Here is a 20,715-nt window from a genome sequence, read left to right on the forward strand (position 1 = left end):
CAGTAAATATTAGCTTAATTATTCATAATACCACTTTCCTTTGTTTTCCTCTAATTCGGATCACTGACTCATAATTTTTTTCATGGGTACCAGTTTCTTCACTTTTCCCATAAAACCTATGTCCTCGTCTCTTCTTACTCTACACACTCATCTTACATGATCTCATTCACCCTATACTTTCACATACAATCAAGAGCTGAAACCTCCCCAGGCTGAGTCTCCAGCCAGACCTCTCTCTGGAGCTCCAAGCTCTCTCTCCAACTCCTTGCTGCAAAACTCCCCTTAGTTGTACCTTGAGTACCTCAATTGAATATGTTTACAGAGGAAGTCATCAGCCCCTTTACTAGACCTTCAACCACCAGAGGTGAGGGCATTCCATTCAAGGCAACATGGCATGGTTACCACAGTAGGGGTGCCTACTGGATGGTGACTGTCCTCCAGCTCACTTCCAGTATAGGGTGGCCACAGGTGGGCAAGGAGACTTCATCTAAGAAGGTACGTTTAGCTAAGATTTTTACACACCTTGCTTATAATTTTGGTTTCCATTCTATTGGGAATGGGAAATCACTGAAAATTTCTCATTAGAGCGGCTCCTAAAAAAAATAGTATCATATGTTTCTGCCTCTCACGTCAGTTAGCTATTAGGCATTAATGATATCGTGGATGAACTCAGTCTCTCCCTTCTATACATGTCTGTCAAGACCAATGAAAGCGCCTGCTGCTGTCAGATTTTCTATGAATGGGCTGTAAATGCCCAAGGTGTGGACATGAATCCTTTCCACCATGGAAACCTGAAGACCAGCCGATCTTGCTCCCTGCCTCTTTCTGAAACCTCTGCTGAAATGAGATAATGCAGTTCCAATTGCAGGACATCAGGGCAGTCCAACAGCTGCTGTTTCATGGCCAGTTATACCGCGCTATTCAAAGCTGTACCTAGGAAGGTATTTTTCACAGATTTCCTGAGTTATGGTAGCAGTTTAACAGGAGTCGTCTCAATAGTTAGTAAGGTCTGATTGCTTCTGTGATCTGTGTATTAATGAAGCAAAAGTCCCAAGGCTAGGGCCCAGGCTGGACACTCCTGTGGGAAAACTTGACACTCCTGTGTGATTCTAGAGAGTTGGCAGCACAGGCAGATGCAGGTCGGAGAAAGCATCCCCATCCAAGACCATCATCTATCACAGTGTATTTTAACGCAGGGCAAAAGAGGATCACAGCCACTATGGGGATGGAGGGCATGAACATCCACAGCCAGCAAGAGTAATTTCTGACTGGTACATGCTGAACACACAAAAAGTACTCAGGAAGAACCCTGTTATTCACACTTCTTCATTCAACAACTATTTAGCACCTACTATATACCAAACACTCTTCTAGATTCCAGTATATACCAGTGAACACACACAGAAGTCCCACGCTCATGGAATTTATATCCCATTGCACTAAGAAGGGATTTGAGACCTGAGAGAAAGTTAGGTTGGAAATTTTTATTTAGCTGTCTTACTGACATCAAATTTCATAATGATATATCTATGCTCTGGTATTAAAACTAACAAAAAAGTACACACACACATATACACACACACCTATATATGTATATATAATTAACAACACCACTCCCCTCATCCCACATGTATTTCTACGAGTGAGAAGGTATTCTCTCAGATGGTGTCACAGTTGAAAAGAAAAGCAGATGGTGCTTCTAGAGGAGGCAGCTTGCTTGCTGAAATGTCATGGATATACAGAAATAAAAGCGAAAATGAAAGGCAAAAAAATATTCTCATTTGAATAATGAACTGTCTCATGTTTCCTCAGAGACACACAGCTCAGATAATGAAAAGAAACACTCTCAGACCCTTTGTTCTGTGTTTATAACAAAATTCAAACCACATGTCTGTCATGTAACAAGCCACTCTGGATAATTTCTTGAAGAATAATAATCATTGTGTGATGGAACCACTTGTAAAATCCAGAAGGTACCCCAGAGAAGCTGGCACTCATAGTAAACCATCCAAGGGGTAATTTGTGGAAACAATGATACCCTGAGCATTGCGATGAACTTTAAAACAATTGCTCACACACAAAAGGAAACTAATGGCTGAGCCCGCTCTCCACCCCAGCTTCCTGTCACTATTCATTTTTTAGTGTTCCCCATAGTGGAAGGAAGCCCTCAGGACTCATGGCAGCAGATAGTTCAAAATGATGCCTAGGAAGCTTTTATAATTATTATTATGTTAAATACATAATTTGGTTGCTTTGTTCTGTGACTATATGTGCTTATTTCAGCCTCATAATAGTCGCCAGATTCTACTGCATGATTTGTATCCTGCAGTGAAATGCACAGACCACAAGTTTTCTTTTCTTTGCTGGCTGTTACACCAGCACTGTGCATGCCAACAACGCCTGCCATTGTCTCCTGAGGGCTTTGTGCAGCCTAAAGTGACAAAAGGGAATTACTTTAGACAAATCAACAGAATGTAATTACAGGTAAGGAGTTTGGTTTCACATTCTCTCAAAGTCTTTGAGGTCTGGGATGCATTTTGACTCAACAACCAATTGTACTGGTTTTAAGATCAGTTGCTTACTTAAAGCTATTACATTCAGATTTCACATGAGCCCAGAGACCCACCTGCAAAGCCTGCCCAAAGTTTAGTGTCTTCCCAACTACCTTCTGGAACAGGGAAAATCGGTCAAGAAAGATTAGGTGAGAAATATTGGAGATGTGACCTTTAGCACTTTCGGGGTTGACTAGAACCAAATTGTCAAGGCGCCCGGGACCCCAGCAATGCGGAAGAGGACCAACCATTGCATAAACCTCTCTGAGGACCTTCCCACCCTGAGCTCCCTCCTCCCAAAGCTGCTTCTGGGAACAAAGTAATTTACCTGCTGCTCAGAAACAAATCACCCTACATCTGAACAGACAGAGCAGACACTTCTTTTACAGAGAAGGTAAGATACCTTAAAAGCAACGTGGGCCTGCAAGAAAAGAGGTTTGGAAAATCGATTGTTTTCCCTTAACAGTTATTTAATTGAATAGCCAGAGGCCAATTGTTAGGCTTTGAAAACAATTCAGAAGCTGTAGAAATCCTTTGATTGTAACCTCCCTTGCCCAGACTTTGGTCTTAAGAGAAAGAAAACTCACTTCAATTAGAGTCAGCAAATAATGGTTCTATTAAGGTTCTCAACAAGGGCAGATGAATCAAAGTCATCAGGAAGCAGCCAGTAGCAGAGCATTGCAGTCTGACAAATCCTGATTTTAAAAATCAGGCCTCTGTCCTAGATAGTGGAAAAATCAGACAACACATTGACCAGATGGTCACAATTAAAGTGATCAAGGAAAGGCGGATGGTCTGTGGGTGCCTCTGGGTGCAATATCCTGAGGAGCACACAACCTCACCCAGGTAGTCCTCTGACAGGATACGCATAAACTGAATCCAATCATGGGGAAACAGCAGGAAAAAAAAAAAAAAAGGAGCATTATATTTAAAAGGGAGGAATGAGGCAGGAAGCTCCAAAATGGAATTGTGGTTAAAGTCAATAAAAGGCTGAGGCACTTTTCCAAACTCAAATAAATTAAAGAGACATGAAGGAGTGCCTGGGTGGCTGGTCGGTTGAGCGTCCGACTTCGGCTCAGGTAATGATCTCGAGGTTCATAGGTTCACGCCACATGTTGGCTGTGTGCTGACAGCTCAGAGCCTGGAGCCTGGTTCCTATTCTGTGTCTCCCTCTCTCTCTGTCCCTCCCCTGCTTGTGCGCACTCTCTCTCTCTCTCAAAAATAAATAAACATTAAAAAAAATTTTAATTGGTCACTAAAACCAAATACAACATGTGATCTTAGACTGGATCCTGTATGGAGGGGGAAATGCTATAAATATCATTATTGGGTTAATTGGAAAAATTGAAATATTAGAGATTGAAGTATTCAATGTTAAATGCCTTGAAGTTGATAACTGCATTGTGGTTACATAAGAGAATGTCCTTGTTCTCAGGAGATATGCACGAAAGTATTTAGAAGTAAAAAGATATATATACAGATATGGGGCATATATACACATACACAGAGGGGGGTTGGTGGGAGGGAGGAAAAGAGAAAGGAAAAGTAACTGGGGCAAATATGACCCATAGGGGAATCTTGGTAAAGCATATAAGGATATATTTTGTACTATTCATGCAGCTCCATTGTAAGTTTCAAATGATTTCTAAAAAAATAGCTGTTTTTTTTTTTTAAAAAGCTTTTAGGATGTATCCCAAGGTGTTCTTTAATAGGAGGCAAATTATGATTTCTCTATATATTCTATTCTCTTTTAGAATCTTCACAGATTAGGGGCGATTAAATGATAAAGGAGAATATATATGGCATCCAGCACCAACTGAAACCTATATAAAAGGTTAAATGAGCCTATTTTATGATCATGATCTTTGGCTAAGAAAGTATTTGAAAGACATTTACTAAATTTTAAAAAGTGAAATCAATAATTCTAAAATAGAGTGTTTAGTAAACGTAAATCAGTTTCTAAACTTAAAAAAATCAGGCTTCCTTCAACGTCTTGTCCAAGATAGGCAATCTCTCTGGGCCCTCGTTCCATTGAAGTAAAATGGGAATAATACTCCCTGAGCTTTTTCTAAGGCTACCTATATGAGATACTATATATATATATATATATATATATATACACATATATATATATATATATATATATATATATACACATATATATATATATATATATATATATATATATATCAGCAGGACACTTTTCACTGGAACTGAAAACAAACTCAAGCTGGTTTAGATAGTAAAGGGATGTACTGTCTCAGAAAAGAAGGTATTCCAGGACAGGACGTTGTCTCAGAATAAATATGCTGACCTTACTCTTCTCCCTCCTTTCCGTGTCCTGCTGATGTTCCCCCATTAGAGCCAACTGGAAGCCAGAGGGAAGAGCGGCCACTTACACACATTCATACAAATCAGCCTTTCAGAGCAGAGAGCAGGTCAAGAAAGGTAGATGACAGATATGGGAATCTGCCACAGAGTAGTTCAGGTCTGATTGATTGGTTTAATGGCTCAATGACTTCAAGGATCTAGATCCTTACATTAATTGGCTGTGCACAGCTTTGCTTCCTTCCCCCAAAATGGAAAAACAAAAACAAAAACACCTTCCTTTCAATCTGATGGTCCACTTTATGTCTTATGCCTAGCCTTAATCTAATGACCCCTTGGGTGAGTGCAATGCTCTGATTAGCTTAAACCTGTGCTCCAGAATCCTTCCAAGACAAGGGAATGAGATTAGGTGATGGGATTACACCGTTTAAAAACCATTCCTTTGTTGCTGCACAAAGGAAGGGTTTACAATGTAAGTTGTAAAGTTAACTTAAGTGTCCTCTGTAAATGTGAAGCATTTGCCACAATTCCTGGCACTGAGTGGGTGCTTACTAATTTTTTCCCCCTCCATTTAGCATGGCTCTCTGCAAAGCTGTGTTCTTGCCACTGAACATCCTGGGTATGAAAATGTAATATATGATTTCTCTTTTCAGAGAGTTTACAATCCACATGTACAAGATGAGGGATACTAACATACTAACCAAAAAATACATAACCTAAAAATATCAGTACAAGGTGGTATGTTAAGTACTCAACTAGGGACACTGATTTGGGGCATTTAGAATAGTGGTTTCCAAGACATGGTCTCTTGTTGATGGGTGGAGAGAGTAAATAATTATAAGGGTTTGGGAATCTAAATGTTCATCAAGCATTAACCATAGGCTTTAGTCTGTAAAGGCAATGAATAACACATAGTATAATAAATATACACCCTGAGCGCATGCACATTTGTTGGTGGTAAAACAGCCTCCAGCAAAGAGACTTCCTTTGCAGATGGACTGGGTGGTCCAGCACCCCTTAGTCCCTGCCATGTACAATCATAAGCCAAAATTTCCATCAATCAGCCCAGAAGCAAGAGCGTGGCAGCTGTCCCCTCCAGCTATTTGCTCTGGGCCGTCCATGAGTAGTCGTGTTACATCCTGGGCTCCACGTCCGGGAATAAGTTCCTACAGAAGCGCTAAGTACTCTTGGGGAGCCATCCCCCACTACCTCGATCTCCCCAAGGCAGGTCTGAGTCACTGGTGAGCAAGCCTGTCGTGGGAAGTCCAGTCTCCCACTCATGGCCACACTGTTGGCATCCCCAGATAACTCACAATCTCCTCAAGCCTCTAGCAGCATGATTACCTACCTGTGTGACCTGACTGTGGAAGTCACAGGAAGCAGCCTGGCAGTCAGAGGGGCAAAGGAAACAGCTGGGGGTCTGCTCCTGAGCCACAGCCACCAGCCACCATCCTGGTGAGGCATTAGACACATCAGAGTCTTTGATTAAGCAGGCTGCAGTGAGCAGAGAAGTAGTCAGGGTCTTTTTATATTGAAACACCAAAAAGGAAGCCAAGGGTACCCCACTGTTACTTTTCAAGTCACCCTGGAGCTTTTCTGATACAACCACCAAAAGTAAAGTAGTAAAATTAAAGATAAATTAATAAACTAAAACTATATCACTGGTATTTGTAAAATGTTAGGTACAAATTGAAGTATTACTAAATTCATTGTAGCTCTTGTTATTATGTATTTCACTCAAAACTAATATTAAACGGACAGCCATTGTTACAATACATCACTGAAATGCTTTTTATGTTTTTAAGATATCAAACTGGAAAAAGTTAAGAACCTCTGATTTTGGAGTTTTTAAACTGGAAATGATCACTACTCCTTTAACCCTCCCCACCCCGGCAGGTGTTCCTTATGTTTTTTTGAGATTCATTTAGGCAACAATAGTCCCCACCTAGCCTGGGGGGATTTGTTCTAAGGCTCCTAGTGAATGGCTGCAAACCACAGATAGTACTGAAGCTTATATATACTCTGTTTTTTCCTATACCTACATGATAAAGTTTAATTTATAAATTAGACACAATAAGAGATGAACAACAAAAACTAATGATAAAATAGAACAATTATATCAATATACTGTAATAAAAGTGATGTGAATATGGTCTCAGTCTCAAAATAACTTATTGTACTGGGGACACCTGTGTGGCTCAGTCGGTTAAGCATCTGACTCTTGATTTTGGCTCGGGTCATGATTTCATGGTTTGTGAGATTGAGCGCTGTGTCAGGCTCTGGGATAACAGTGTGGAACCTGCTAGGAATTCTGTCTCTCCTGCTCTCTCGAGATGCCTCTCCCCTGCCTGCTCTGTTTCTCTCAAAATAAATAAACTTAAAAATAACTTATTGTGCTGTACTCACCCTTCTTCTTGTGATGATGGGAGATGATAAAATGCCTGAATGGTGATGAGATGAAGGAAGGTTAATGACGTAGGCATCATGATGTAGCGTTAGGCTATTATTGACCTTCTGAGAACATGTTAGAAGGAGGATCATGTGTTTCAGAACCACAGTTGTGCATGGATAATTTAAACCATGGCTAAGGGAATACTGTGGCACTTCATTCTCATGCTGCTGCTCTACGTACTGTGCACCTTCTACTGGAACTTATATTTTAAAAAGTACTCAGGAAAGGGAAAGATGACCCCTGGAACAGTCTTTCTCTCTTAGGAGCTTGTGCTGCCAGATCCTCCCTGCTCAGCTTCCAGTGAGAATACTGGCCTGAGCCTCAGAGCATCGACTCTTCTCTCTGGAACACAAAAGCACTATATCAAAACTCTTGGGTTAAAGACACATCTTACCAAGGTGCAAGTTTCCACTAACAAATCAAGAACTGTATGTGTGAATTTTCTGAGGAAGAACATCTATTTTCCCTCATTTCCCACTCTCAAGAGAGCAAGGTGATGTTTTTCCTATAAAGACAATATCCTCTTTCTTTTATTCTCTTGAGGGGATTTGGAATTTGACTTTTTCCAAATTCTAACTCTTGTCACTTAATAATCACATGACCTCAAGCCATATTTTACCCATCTGTAAAAATGGCACACACACAAACACACACACACACACACACACACACATATGTAAAATGAAGGATAGATATTTATCTTTATACCATCAAATACACATATTTAGTATTCAATAAACTACTGAATGAGCAAAAGAAGAATAAATAAATAAATTCCTAAATATCTATGTTCCAATCAAGCTAGACCATTATCTTCTTTAAAGCTATAGAACTAAAACCTTGAGTTGCAAATATAGTTGGAGTGGTCTTGGATGATGTGGAGAAGACACTCTCTTAGACTGGAAACCTCCAGCTATTCCATTGTTGATACATGTTTCAAAGAATTTATCACACAGACCCAAGAGGATATGTACAAGGATGTCCACTGCAGCATTATATACGGTGGCAGAGAGACCAAGCAGCCTGGGTATCTAGCACTGTGACAATGTGGTATATACACATCAGGGGTGTAACTGTTAGCAGGGGTGGATCCAATATATGCATAGCAATATTAATATATCTTAAGGCTATGGTGCTTAAGGGCAAAAGGCAAAACATACACAAATTTATATACAGGCGCACAAAACAATACTCATCTTGCAAGAAAACTGCCAACAAAAGAGTCACAATAAAAGCATTAGAGAGATTGATTATGGGATGGAAAGAAATGACTAACAGGAAAGACGATAAAGGGGAGTGGAGAAAGAAGGAAGAGAGGAAAGAGGAAAGAAGATACATTGCTTGCAACAATGATTATTATGTTTCATGAAGTGAACTTAAAGGTATAAGTAATTGTCCATTCTGCAATGAGGTCAGAAAAGAAGAAATAAAGAAATAGGAAGTAAGCCTGTGTGAAGTAGTTCTCAAACTTTTTTCTGCCCCCACAGAGTTCCAGTATACTTCTGTCAGGACGCTAATTCTCCAGAGACTACAGGGGAGGAGTGGAGGAAGATGGCAGGTCACCCATGTCTGAAGGTACATATTTAATCTATTTAAACAGAGCTAAGTCTTTCCTTGTGTTGAGTTTAGATGCTTTTTTAAATAAACTGATTGTTGTTGCCTAAGTTTAAGGCTGTGAACCATCCAAGTAAGCAGTCATGGAAGCCATTGCCTTTCATTTTTTTTACTTCCTTTTATAGAAGGCACGGTGAAAAGGGAGTGAAAATAAGGTTTATTATGGAGATGTTACAAAAACAATTTACCATTCCTTTTCACACAAAAGTAAAAAGTGATTGCAAGACATTAGTTTGTGCTGATACTTCTTGGGTATTTCAAACCACCTGACACTGGCAATAAACATTAGTTGAACTGGTACCTGTTATAATTACACATATTGCTATATGTCATTTCTTCTTCCATAGAACAGATGGCAACTCTCCAGAAACTTTTGGTCTGTTAACACGCTAATATTCTTCACTAGAGAGGAGGATGAATTGTTGGGGTTTTTGTCCCCTCCCTTTCCTTTGAAATTATTTTCCATGTTTTTCATGGAACTTGGTAATATTCCAAAATTTTTCTAATCTAACATTGCAAGTTGTCAGAACAGATTTTCTTACCCAGAATTTTTTTGACACTACACCTTTAATATCTATTCTACATAAATCCTTCTTTTCTTTTTGTATTATTTCTTTTGTTTCTTGAGAGTCTTTTTTGTCATTTTCAGATCTATTGAGTTATCTCCAATTTTATAGACTTTCTTTTTTTTTTTATTTTTCTTTTTTTTTATTAAAAAAAATTTTTTTTCAATGTTTATTTATTTTTGGGACAGAGAGAGACAGAGCATGAACAGGGGAGGGGCAGAGAGAGAGGGAGACACAGAATCAGAAACAGGCTCCAGGCTGTGAGCCATCAGCCCAGAGCCTGACGCGGGGCTCGAACTCACGGACCGCGAGATCGTGACCTGGCTGAAGTCGGACGCTTAACCGACTGAGCCACCCACGCGCCCCTAGACTTTCTTAAAATAGCTTCAAAATCCTACTTCCGGAAAAATTAAATCAGCGAAATCTTTTTGATAATTTCTGTCAAGTTATTTGCTTGGGGTTTGTGACTCACTAATTTGAAAAACTCCTAAAAAGTTGGGTATTAGGACTTTGAGAAGGATTAACTTTTCTGCCTGAACTGGTTAGTAAATTCAAGTCAATGCAACCACTGAATTCTGATAACAAGTTTAAAGATTATGGGATTGTTTTGTTCTTTTTATAATATTGAGTGGCTGTCTTACCAAATTTACCAAAATACAGGGGTTTTATTTGTTTTGTTATGATTTCACTTCATTCTTGTCCATAATCATGTAACAACTACATGAAACTTAAAAGGGAAGCTTAAAATTAAACAATAATAGCAACTCAATAGGTGAAGGAGTCCCTTCTTCATGTAAACAGCTTATAAACTTTCCATGCTCACAAGGTGGCCTCATTGTCTTCTTTGTCTATTAGCGTGACCTACACAAAAATACCACCCTGCATGTGCTCCATAATCTGTCTACATCATAGTGGCCTCCATATCTGAAGACCACCCTCCATATGGTTTCTGTGAAGTGACGGATTTGAGGATGTGAATAGAAACATACTTGTCTGAAAAGATGAAGAGTAAGGGCTGCTTACGGTATATTACAATAATAGGTCAATTCATTGTTCTTATTTTGTTCTGTGTTTTTTTGGTTGGTAGTTAATCTTCACGTGCAGTATAGTGTGCTCTAGGAATCTCTGGCTGTTGGCTCTGGGAGGGTGATTTACAGCCCTGCTACCCAGTGTGGTGTGGGGACCAGCAACACGGGCATCTGTGGTTGTTTGTCAAACGTGTGGATCTCAGGCTCTAGTCGGCTTTTGAGCAGGATCTCCAGATAATTTGTGCACACGTGTAAGCTGGAGAAGTGCTCTTCTCAGTGGTGATCTGACTGGCTTCTTCTTGCACTCCTGTTTCTAACATGACTTTAGTTTCCGGGACGAATTTTCTTTTTGTTTGTTTGTTTAAAATGATTATAACCCCACTGACAATATTTTTTTATTTCTGTAGACTTTCTCACTATAGGTGGTAACACAAAACCAAAAATATTTACAATCCTTGAATTGACTTTCTCCATCAAGTTAATTAGATCAGTGCAGTCTCATATAAATGCAGGTACCTGAAGTCTGTCGTTAGAAACTGACCGTCTCTAAGATGAAACCTCATTATCGCCTCAGAGCTCATCCCAAACATGTCTGTTAATAGGTGTTAAGGTTATAAAAGCCAAAGGTTAAAAGTGAGTCAAGGAAAGAATGTCTTCAGGAAGGAGGAGCACTTTAGAATATTCTACCAATTCCCCTTTTGGTCCATGGAGACTTCATAGGTATTTTCAAGACAGATGGATCTGTCTGTTGGAATCTTTGCACAATAATTCTCCTTTCTTCCTTCCTTGAGTCTAGTTCAGCAGTTCACAAACTAGTGTGCTGAACAGTTGCTGTATAGCAATGGTTTGCAGCCAAATGCACCCTGCCCTCAATGGCCTAATGAGGGTATTTAAGGGTAGTTTTGGCTGCTTGAAATTTTTAACGTCTATGGTCATTTAAAACTGAATCTCTCTATATAATTGGACTTTTTTTCCCAACATAAATAGCTGAAGCTCCTGAGTGTTTGTATCACATAATTAAATATTTAGGATTACTAGCTTATTTTGGCATCAATTTTGCCAATTTTTAAAACTGCACATGTTATATAGGTAAAATCACTGATAATGCAGGAAAAAAAACCACTCCGATATTAATACTCGATTATTTAGGTGGGATATAAAAAGAACATAACAAATTAAAAATGGGAAAATTGAGTCTGATATTCACCAGATAAAGTGCTATTCTTCTGTAAATAACGTCACCATAGCTATACAATGATAATTATGATTTAATTGCTGCATACTGTATTTTAGCATTATATTAACTTTGTGTGTTCCTAATTATTCTTTCAAGAATATGCATCGAAGAATATATGCGGAATTCCATGTATACTATTTGCATTTATTAAAGACTCACTGCCTCATGGGGAGATGTGGGGATAGGTAGGAGTTTACCTTTGTGCTATTCCTGGATTGTACTATGTAAGGAGTAGAGAGCTGAACATCAAAGAGTGTGTGATTGTCTCAGAATAGTAGAGACAAGTCAAGTCGGTGCTCATGAGTTTGTAGAAATGTTAGCTATTTTGCAATATGAACCTTTTTGTTAATTTGGGTTTAAGGCTAACTAAGCATTGTGTAAATACATTGACGTGAGATTGCTGACAGAGTAGAAATGTTTTGTTTTCTGAAAATACCACAGACTGTTTCTGAAACATTGAGACCTTGGCATGGACCAAGTGTATTTTCCAAGCACCTTTCCCCTATTTAAATATGAATACATATAGTCCACATGTTTCTGATTCATTTGCAACTAATTTATCAAAATTGGCAAGACCTATTTGCTAACCACAAGGTCTAAGGAGCCAGTTTTTTTAAAAAAGGGAAAAAAAAAGAAAGAAAGCCTTTTTTAAGTCTTCCTTTTGGGTCACTCAATTAATCAAGAGGGTATTCAGACTCTGATTATGAGAGTTTATTAAAAACTGAGGAGCCATTCAGTGTTTCCTTTCACTTGATTTTTTTTCTATTGATCTCCTTTGCCATTCTGAGAGGCTCCCTCTCCGCCTTTGTTTGCCTTACTCCCAAGATAGGTGGGACACGATCCTCAATAATATTAGAAATGAGAAATTCCAAAAATATGTATTATGAATATTAATGTTTCCATTCCCCATGGTTCTTATTTTCAAAAAGAAAAAAGTTATTAGAAGTCAACGGTATAATAAATTTAAATTCACATTTACTTTGAGTTTCTTTCATATTTAACTGATGGTGTATTTCAGTGCAAATGTTCTCTGCTTAAACTTTCTCTACCCCATGTAGAGGTTGAGTGTGCATATTAGCAATCAATTAAGTAGTTGAATTTCTCCACATCAATCTATTAGTCAGTTAACAAATATTTCTCATATTATTCAGTCTCTCAAATGTGCCAAATCATAGGATTTGCCTGGGCACTTACTTAACCTACAGAATCCCAGGTCCTGGCTCTGGAATTGTATGTTTAACCAACGCCTCCCAATGAGGGTCAAAAACTATGGGGATGCCAAGGGGCACATAATGGAAGAGGAAAATGCATAGGAAATTACAACACATGATCAGGGAGGCAAAGAGGAGGAAGTGGAGTCAAAGAAACAAAAGAGAATTCCAAGGATGAGGGAAAGGCTATTAAGGAAGCACTGAGAGGATGATGTGCCCCTCCCTACTCCCTCCTAATGGCTGGCCACTTTGGCTAAATTTTATCAACTGATCATGTCAAATGCTGGCAGTCTGGTGGTGGAAAGATGCAAGAGCATGTTGCCTCAGCCTAGTCTCAGATCAGGCTTCTACTTATTATGAAACGATCAGCAAGTCATTTAGCCTCTCAGAACCATAGTGTTGCCATCTACAAGAGCAGGATAGTTATTTCTAGCCACATCTTCTCCTTCACAGGGTTGTTGTGAGTTTTGGGGGAAATCATGTGGTTACTAAAATGCTGTATATGCAAAGTAGGAATGTTTTAAAACTATCCTGCTAAGCTGCAGACCTTAACTGAGAAGAGTTTGTTATCATCCATAATCACATTTATGAATGATTAATTCTTATCAGCTTCCTCCCAGAGGGGAGACATATGCTTGAATGATCACAGGAAATGTCCATGGCAAGAAATACAAAGGTGGGCATCAGAAAGATACCAAGAAGAGGGATGACAACAAAGGACAAGAGACGTTGAAGAGGACACTTGTGCTGGGCCAGATTTACTGGGAATAGAAAGGGCCTTGAATTCACACCATTCCAAAGTGTCTGCAATTTGGTGAAAGGAGAGGTGGTCCTTTGAACTCAAGTTTTAAAGAAATTACATTTAAAAGACCCATGCAACAAAATAGGCCCTTTAAAGAAGAAATAATAGTTTAACTGTTGGCACAATTACAAGCAGGTTTCTTAGTATTAAATATACATTCTGGAAATAAAAAGGACATTTCATAAAAACTTCCTCTCTAGCCAAGTAACGAAGAAGCAAGTGACACAGCTCTCAGCCCTTTGGATGACAGAATTACTGAACCCAGGGAGGAGAAATATTTCTTACTCTGGGACCTCTAAAGTTACTGGTAACATGACTATGAAAAATGTGTCAAATAAACAAAAGCACCAACATCAGAGACCACAAGTTGCTGATTTCCCCATGAAAATATCAAATATTTTACACTTAGTTAGCCAAATGCTCAAATTATGTAAGGAGAGTGTGTTTTAACATTTTTTCATTTCTCTTGCTCTGCATTTATTATTAATCGATTACAAAGAAAACAAAGGGGATAGGTAGGACAAAATACAGACAAGATGTCTTGGTGGTCAAACTGGTTCTGATTAAGGCAGCTGCTACTAAGGAATTTCCCAGAAAGGGATTTAAGTCTTCCAGCCCTGGTTATAAGGAGCAGAATGAATTACTGATGTAGAAATAAGGGAAATACAGAAAAGAAGAATAGGGAGATGCTCTGCCAAGTGAAGGATTCTAAAGAAAGCCAAGTTTTCTTCAATTAATTTATTCATTCATAAAATGAATCCACACAATTATTAATTGTGTCAGTGCTGAGGAGAAAGCAGGAAGGCATTGGACAGGGTCCTTGCTCTTATGAAGTTCACAGTCTAGTTGGGAAGACTCACATCAAACAAGTAATTAAACAAAGTACCACATGACTATTTGGATAGACAATGGGGTGTTGGAAAGAGATAAATGGAAACTCAGTTGAGGTTATGGATGCTACGATAGTATCTTCAGGCTCTCTTTTCCCTCAGATTGCTATTTGCCTCAAACAGTGTGATTCTGTTCCAGCCTTCTTTTGATTTTAACAAAAAATTTGGAAGGTATGGCTTGCATGCCAGAAGTTGAAGAAAATCCTTGTCTCAGCATAGAATCAAGGGCTAGTTTTGATGACAGCCAAAGTTAATCTGTCAAACTAATGACACCCGTAAGCTATACTGTGCTTCATTGTAATTAACCTTAAATGGTTCAGGTAAGTCACTTTAATTTGTATTATGTTCACTGAACCAAGCTACCTTATTTGTTGTTGTTTTTTTTTGCTTTTGCTTTTCCTTTTAGTTTAATCTGGTTTATTATTGACATCATAGTTTATCCTAGGAAGCCATCAGTGTTTCTCTTATTTGCTACTGTCTGAAATTCTTTCAATAATGGCAAGAAAAAGGAGTGGTGTCTTGTATCCCACCATGAAAGTTGGAATGAATGTAGCTAAAGAATCAGATCTCTGTTTGCATGGGCTCTTTCCAAGCACTGTTTTGTATTTCTTATTTTGTATTCTTTTTTCTTGAAGAGGGCCCCCAATTTCTGGATGTACCTTCAAATGAAATTCAAATTAAAAAATGTATATACCCTGGAAAATAAAAAAAATGCTAACTGAAATATATTCTTATCGTATCAGCTGTACCTCACAGTGGAAGACATATTTGCAGGATTGTCCAGGGAGGGAGGAACAGGTACAAAAATAAATATAACTGGCTTTTTCTAGGCTTGCTTGGGATACTGTCCAAATATTCAATAATAACCCAACAAAATTAGGGTGCCTGGGTGGCTCAGTCAATTGAGTGGTCAACTCTTGATTTCAGCTCAGTTCATGATCCCAGGGTTGTGGGATCAAGCCCCACGTGGGGCTCTGTGCCGAGCATGGAGCCTGCTTAAGGTTCTCTCTCTCTCTCTCTCTCTCTCTCTCACTCTGTCCCTCTCCTCTCTCATGTGTGCTCTCTCTCTCTTTCTCTAATTTTTTTTAAATTGTAAAAAAAAAATTATAATCTAACAAATGTTTATTGTGTGCTCACTATGTGCCAGACAGTATTCTAGAAAAGTAAGATATATCAAGAAATAAACAACCAAAAATGCCCAACTTGTGGAGCTTCCTTTCTAGCAAAGGAAGGCAGACAAACACTAAACATAATAAGTAAATATTTATTACATTAGAAGGTAATAAATACAATAGGGAGGAAAGGTAAAGCAGGATAAGGGTAATTGAGTGTGGGGTGAGAATAAAAGGTACACACTGCTAGAACAAGACTGCTTTGTTCTGTAGCTCTGGTAAAAAGACAATTTTCCTTTTTTTAAATTTTTAAAAAAATTTTTATTTACCTTTGAGAGACAGAGAGAGAGCGTGAGCAGGGAAGGGGCAGAGAGAGAGGGAGACACGGCATCTGAAGCTCTCAGCACAGAACCCAGTGCTGGGCTCAAACCTAGGAACGTGTCGACCTGGGCTGAAGTTGACACTTAACCAACTGAGCCACCCAGGCGCCCCCTGAAAAGACAATTTTCAATGAATCAGTACAACTCACCTCTGTGAACATGCTTTTTTACAAGCCAACCATAGTGTCAATCCCTTGCTTTTTAAAAGTCAGCCAATCAGGAAGGATCTCATTTAAAAATAAAAGCAAACATACCTCTGAGTGCCAGCCCACCAATCAACAGCAGTCTCATGGAGCAACTTTACTTCTCCTGATGAAATTTGTGCCTATGCATCTTGCCAATCCCTGAACTTCATGCTTCTCAAAACTTTGTATAAGACTAATGTGACAGTCAGCCCTCTGCTCTGTTTGGAAAGAGTATGTGAGGTGCACAGCTCTCTCTTACCACAATAAGCAAAACCATTGAGCTCTGTCTTTTTATTTCTCAGATGCTAAAGAACTGAGTGGTGGACGATTGGATAAAACAGATTCCTTTGAGAGGATGACATTTGAGCAGATATGAGGAAAACTGGAGACAGCCAAGCAAATATCTGGCGAGAGAAAGTTCTAAGAAGAGACAACAGTTAATGAGAGGGCCCTTATGTGGGAACATGTCTGATATGCTCAGGAACAGAAAAGAAGACAGTGGAGTTGGACAAGAGTGAACAAGAGGTAGAACAGAGGGATGAGAGCAGGGAAACCAAAGAGGACACATCACCTATGGCCCAGAAGCCACCAAAAAGACTATGGATTTCCAGTTCAGACAAGATGCCATAGACTGGCCTCTCCCTGCTCCTCTTCACTAGGTACAACTTTGAGCTTTAGAAGTGATGCAAGAGACAAAATCAAAGAAATCCAAAAGGTGAGAAGAGGAAGGCAAACTGGGGTGGGATCTTGGGACTGGAGGAGCAACAAAACAGGTATCTTACAACCCTCCCCCCAAAAGAAGAAAGTGGCCCAGGTCTACTATTTTCTGACTCCCAATCTAGTGACCAAGAGCATCCAAGTAGACTCATCTCCAATCTGGATTAAACAGAGGTCTCACAAGCAAAGTCAGGTATGCATGGTCTAACTGACAAGAGGGATGCATCAGAAGTCTTGCAGAGATTAAATGGCCAAGGCAGGCATTCTCCTTCCCTGCCAGACCTGAGACTCTTTGCTCTCACCCACAGAAACCTGGTAGCCTGGGGCACCAATAAGAGGGACCATGTCACAGGTAGCCCCCGCTTTGGAAGGTTTTGTTTTGACTCTAAAGTTCCCTTCACCTGCCTGGAGATACCACTTGCCTGAGGGTGTCAGGAAGAGGGATCATGCCACAAAAATACCTCTGGTCAAAGGAGTTCTCTCCTTCCCTGTAGGACTTGAGACACCAGCAAGAGAGATCCCACACAACAAGCACCTGGCCCAGGAAGTTGTCTTCGTCCTACCTGACAAAGATCTATTCCCTACCTAGAGGTGCCAGGAAGACCAGCAGAGGTCAAGCCTCCCTTGACCTCTCAAGCAGCGTTTGCAGGGACCAGTAGGAGCCCCAGTGTCACAAGATAAACAAAGCAGACCAAAATAGTGCTGTGATTGCCATTGAAACCATAGTCCATGAAAGTATATGGGAACCTGGATACTAAACCTAAACAGGATGACTGCCTGCAAAAATAAAAAAATGTAAATAGGACCTGGAGTCTCCTAACATAATAGCCAAAATGTTCAGAACATGTTCAAAAATTACCAAGAACCATGAAAATCACACTTGAATGAGAAGACAGTTCACTGACACCAATACCAAGATGAATCAGATGTCGGGATTATCTGACAATTATTTTAAAGCAACTAAGATAAAATGATTCAACAAATAATTACAAATTATCTTAAAACAAATGAAAAAAATAGAAAATTTCAGCAAAGAGATAGAGGTCATAAAACAATCAAAATGGAAATTACTTAACTGAAAAATACCACAGCAAACAGGGAACAAATAAGACAGTAGTAGAAACAAAATGACAGTAATCTGAATACTTTATCTGAATTTATCTGAAATATAAATATTCTAAACTCAAAAGGAATCGATCTAGCAGGAAGACATAACCATCCTAAATGTGTATGGACCAAACAACATTAAGCAAAAGCTGAAGCGAAAAGAGCAACAGGCAAATCCACAATTGTAGTTGGGACCTCAACACCTCTTCTCAGCAAGTGAACTACTAGACAGGAACTCAGCAAGAACATAGAAGGTCAGAACAATACAACCAGCCCACAGGATATACAGAGTGCTCTATATATGAATACTCCATCCAATAGTAGCAGAGCAAATAATTTTTTCACATACCCATGGATATTTAACAAGATAAACCATCTCCTGGACATAACACAAAGCTCAACAAATCTTAAAAAAAAAAAAAAAAAAGACATTTAGCTTTTTCTGTGAATGAAGTGGGACTCCTTGCAGGTTGTTAAACTAGAGGGCCCAGTAAGACAGTTCTGGCTACTGTTTCCTCTTGAGGCCAAAGGCAGAGGCTGTCATACAAGTTGGGAGGCTGTTGCCATATTCTGGGCAAGAGATGGTGGTGGGTTTGGATCAGGGTGTTGTTAGCTTTGAAGGCAGTAAGTGTAGTCCAATTCTGGGCACACTCAAGAAAGTATAAAAATACTTTAATATTGCTATCATTTGAAATAATATTCATGGCAAATAATAACAGAATACTTATCTGAAAAGAACAACATTATTATCTCTTATGTGACACAACTTGCCTTACTTTTTCCTAAATATTAATTAACAAGCTTTGCACCTCAAGATGTTTGTAAAGAGTAATTGCTTCACATTTAATTTCTGTGAATTCAATTATCTTGTCTTGGCAAAAAGAGACAAGGAGAAGTTGGTGAAAGAGGAGGAAACAAATACATTGGGTTACAGTTCTTGCCCGCCTTTTCACTGACCAACCCCGGGATGAGGAAGGAGTCTGTTTTGGCCTAGATCAGTTCCTAAGTGCTTCTAAGATGAGGCGAATGTTTAACATGGACTTTTGATATAACACAATCCCTATATGCAGACCTGCTACACTGCTTGATGTTCAGTCAGAAAAACAGCAATCTATTCCAAAACTGGTAGAAAAAATGACAGCGCTAGACATATTGACAGGTGGGCTCTGGTTCTCCAAAAAGGTAACTTCCTAAGGATTTTCAAGAAAGTTTTTATTATATTTAAATGTAACTTTACTTACTGATTTTCAAAACTAATCACCAAGTAATATGCAATTCCATTCATATTGGACATAGTACTACTTAACACTCTATTACAGGTAATATTAAATACATTAATTTATTTAATCCCCATAATAACTTTATAAAGTTATATACATATAAATTCATACATGCATACATATATATCCTGTGTAGTTTTCATTTTACTCATAAGAAACTGAGGAACAGATAGTTTAGGAACTTTTCAGTATTACGCATTTGTTACTCAGTAGAACTTGGGTTTCAATCAAACCCAGGTGATCTGGCTCTAAAGTTTGAACTTCCACATGACTAGGATATGCTACACTATGAATGCTTTTATGACTAAGTGTCGACTTTTGCAATATCAAAAAAATGCTTGCTTTCTTCAAAGCAAAGGAAAAGTGTCTTAATCTTCTATGAGTCAATACGAACTCACTGAATTCACCATATTGCCGGAAAATTGGTTAAGTGTTATGAGATTCAAAACAACTGTTAAATGTACAGACCTCTGATGTTGAGAAAAATATAGCAGTCTTGAGGACAGTAAACACACTTTCTGTGGCCTCTACAGGTATACAAAGGTAGCACTTCTGGGAATTAATGGTCTGCTGAGTCACCATCCTCCATGGGCCTCCCCCACCTGCCCCATCCATCTTGCGCCTCCAGAATGTGAGCATCTGAATGGGTGGAATTCTTCTGTCTTACTCAGGATAAGATCCTAGGTGCCAAGTACAGTGCCTGACACCTAATAGATTCTAAAAAAATTGTTGAATGAAGTAATAAAATAAATGAAAAAAAACCAATAAAATTGTGATTTAGATGGCAATTGACTTTTTGTTTATATATGAGTCAAATATGCAACCACACATTATTCAGTAACCTTGAAGCTGCTGTTTTTCATGTTTACAGAACCCCAGGTAATTCTGCTCTCCTGAAAATACCCATTAGGGGCCTTACACAAAATCTTGAAATGTTTGTCCCTAAGGGTAGTCAAAGTTAGGTGACCTATGGCAATTTTGGGAAGCAGAAGTGCTATTAAAACTAGTAGAAAGTGGTCACTCACTTTTATGCATATGGTAAATTTGCTATCTTTATTGTTGCCTTCATACTAAGAGAAAGTCTGCGTTTTTAGACTAAAGAGTGGAGATAATGACATGGTAACAGAGAGGCCAAATGCTTTGCGGACTTCTAATGATTAGCAGTAAAGACAGTTAAAGTTCAAGGGTGCTCCCTCTGAGGCAGAGTTTTCCCCTCAGGGCGATCTTTGCTTTTTTGTGAAACCAAACTAGCTA

At 39.0% G+C, this 20,715-nt stretch overlaps 1 long non-coding RNA gene across 1 annotated transcript; it reads left to right on the plus strand.

Annotated features, from left to right (window-relative positions):
- Positions 1 to 7,335: 7,335 nt before the first annotated feature.
- On the plus strand, positions 7,336 to 18,995 carry LOC123379001. Its single transcript, XR_006582848.1, has 2 exons — positions 7,336 to 8,907; positions 16,660 to 18,995. It is a non-coding gene; the product is annotated as an uncharacterized LOC123379001 (long non-coding RNA).
- Positions 18,996 to 20,715: the final 1,720 nt, after the last annotated feature.

This window comes from Felis catus, chromosome A1 (assembly GCF_018350175.1).
Source record: "Felis catus isolate Fca126 chromosome A1, F.catus_Fca126_mat1.0, whole genome shotgun sequence".
Taxonomy (NCBI): Eukaryota; Metazoa; Chordata; class Mammalia; order Carnivora; family Felidae; genus Felis; species Felis catus.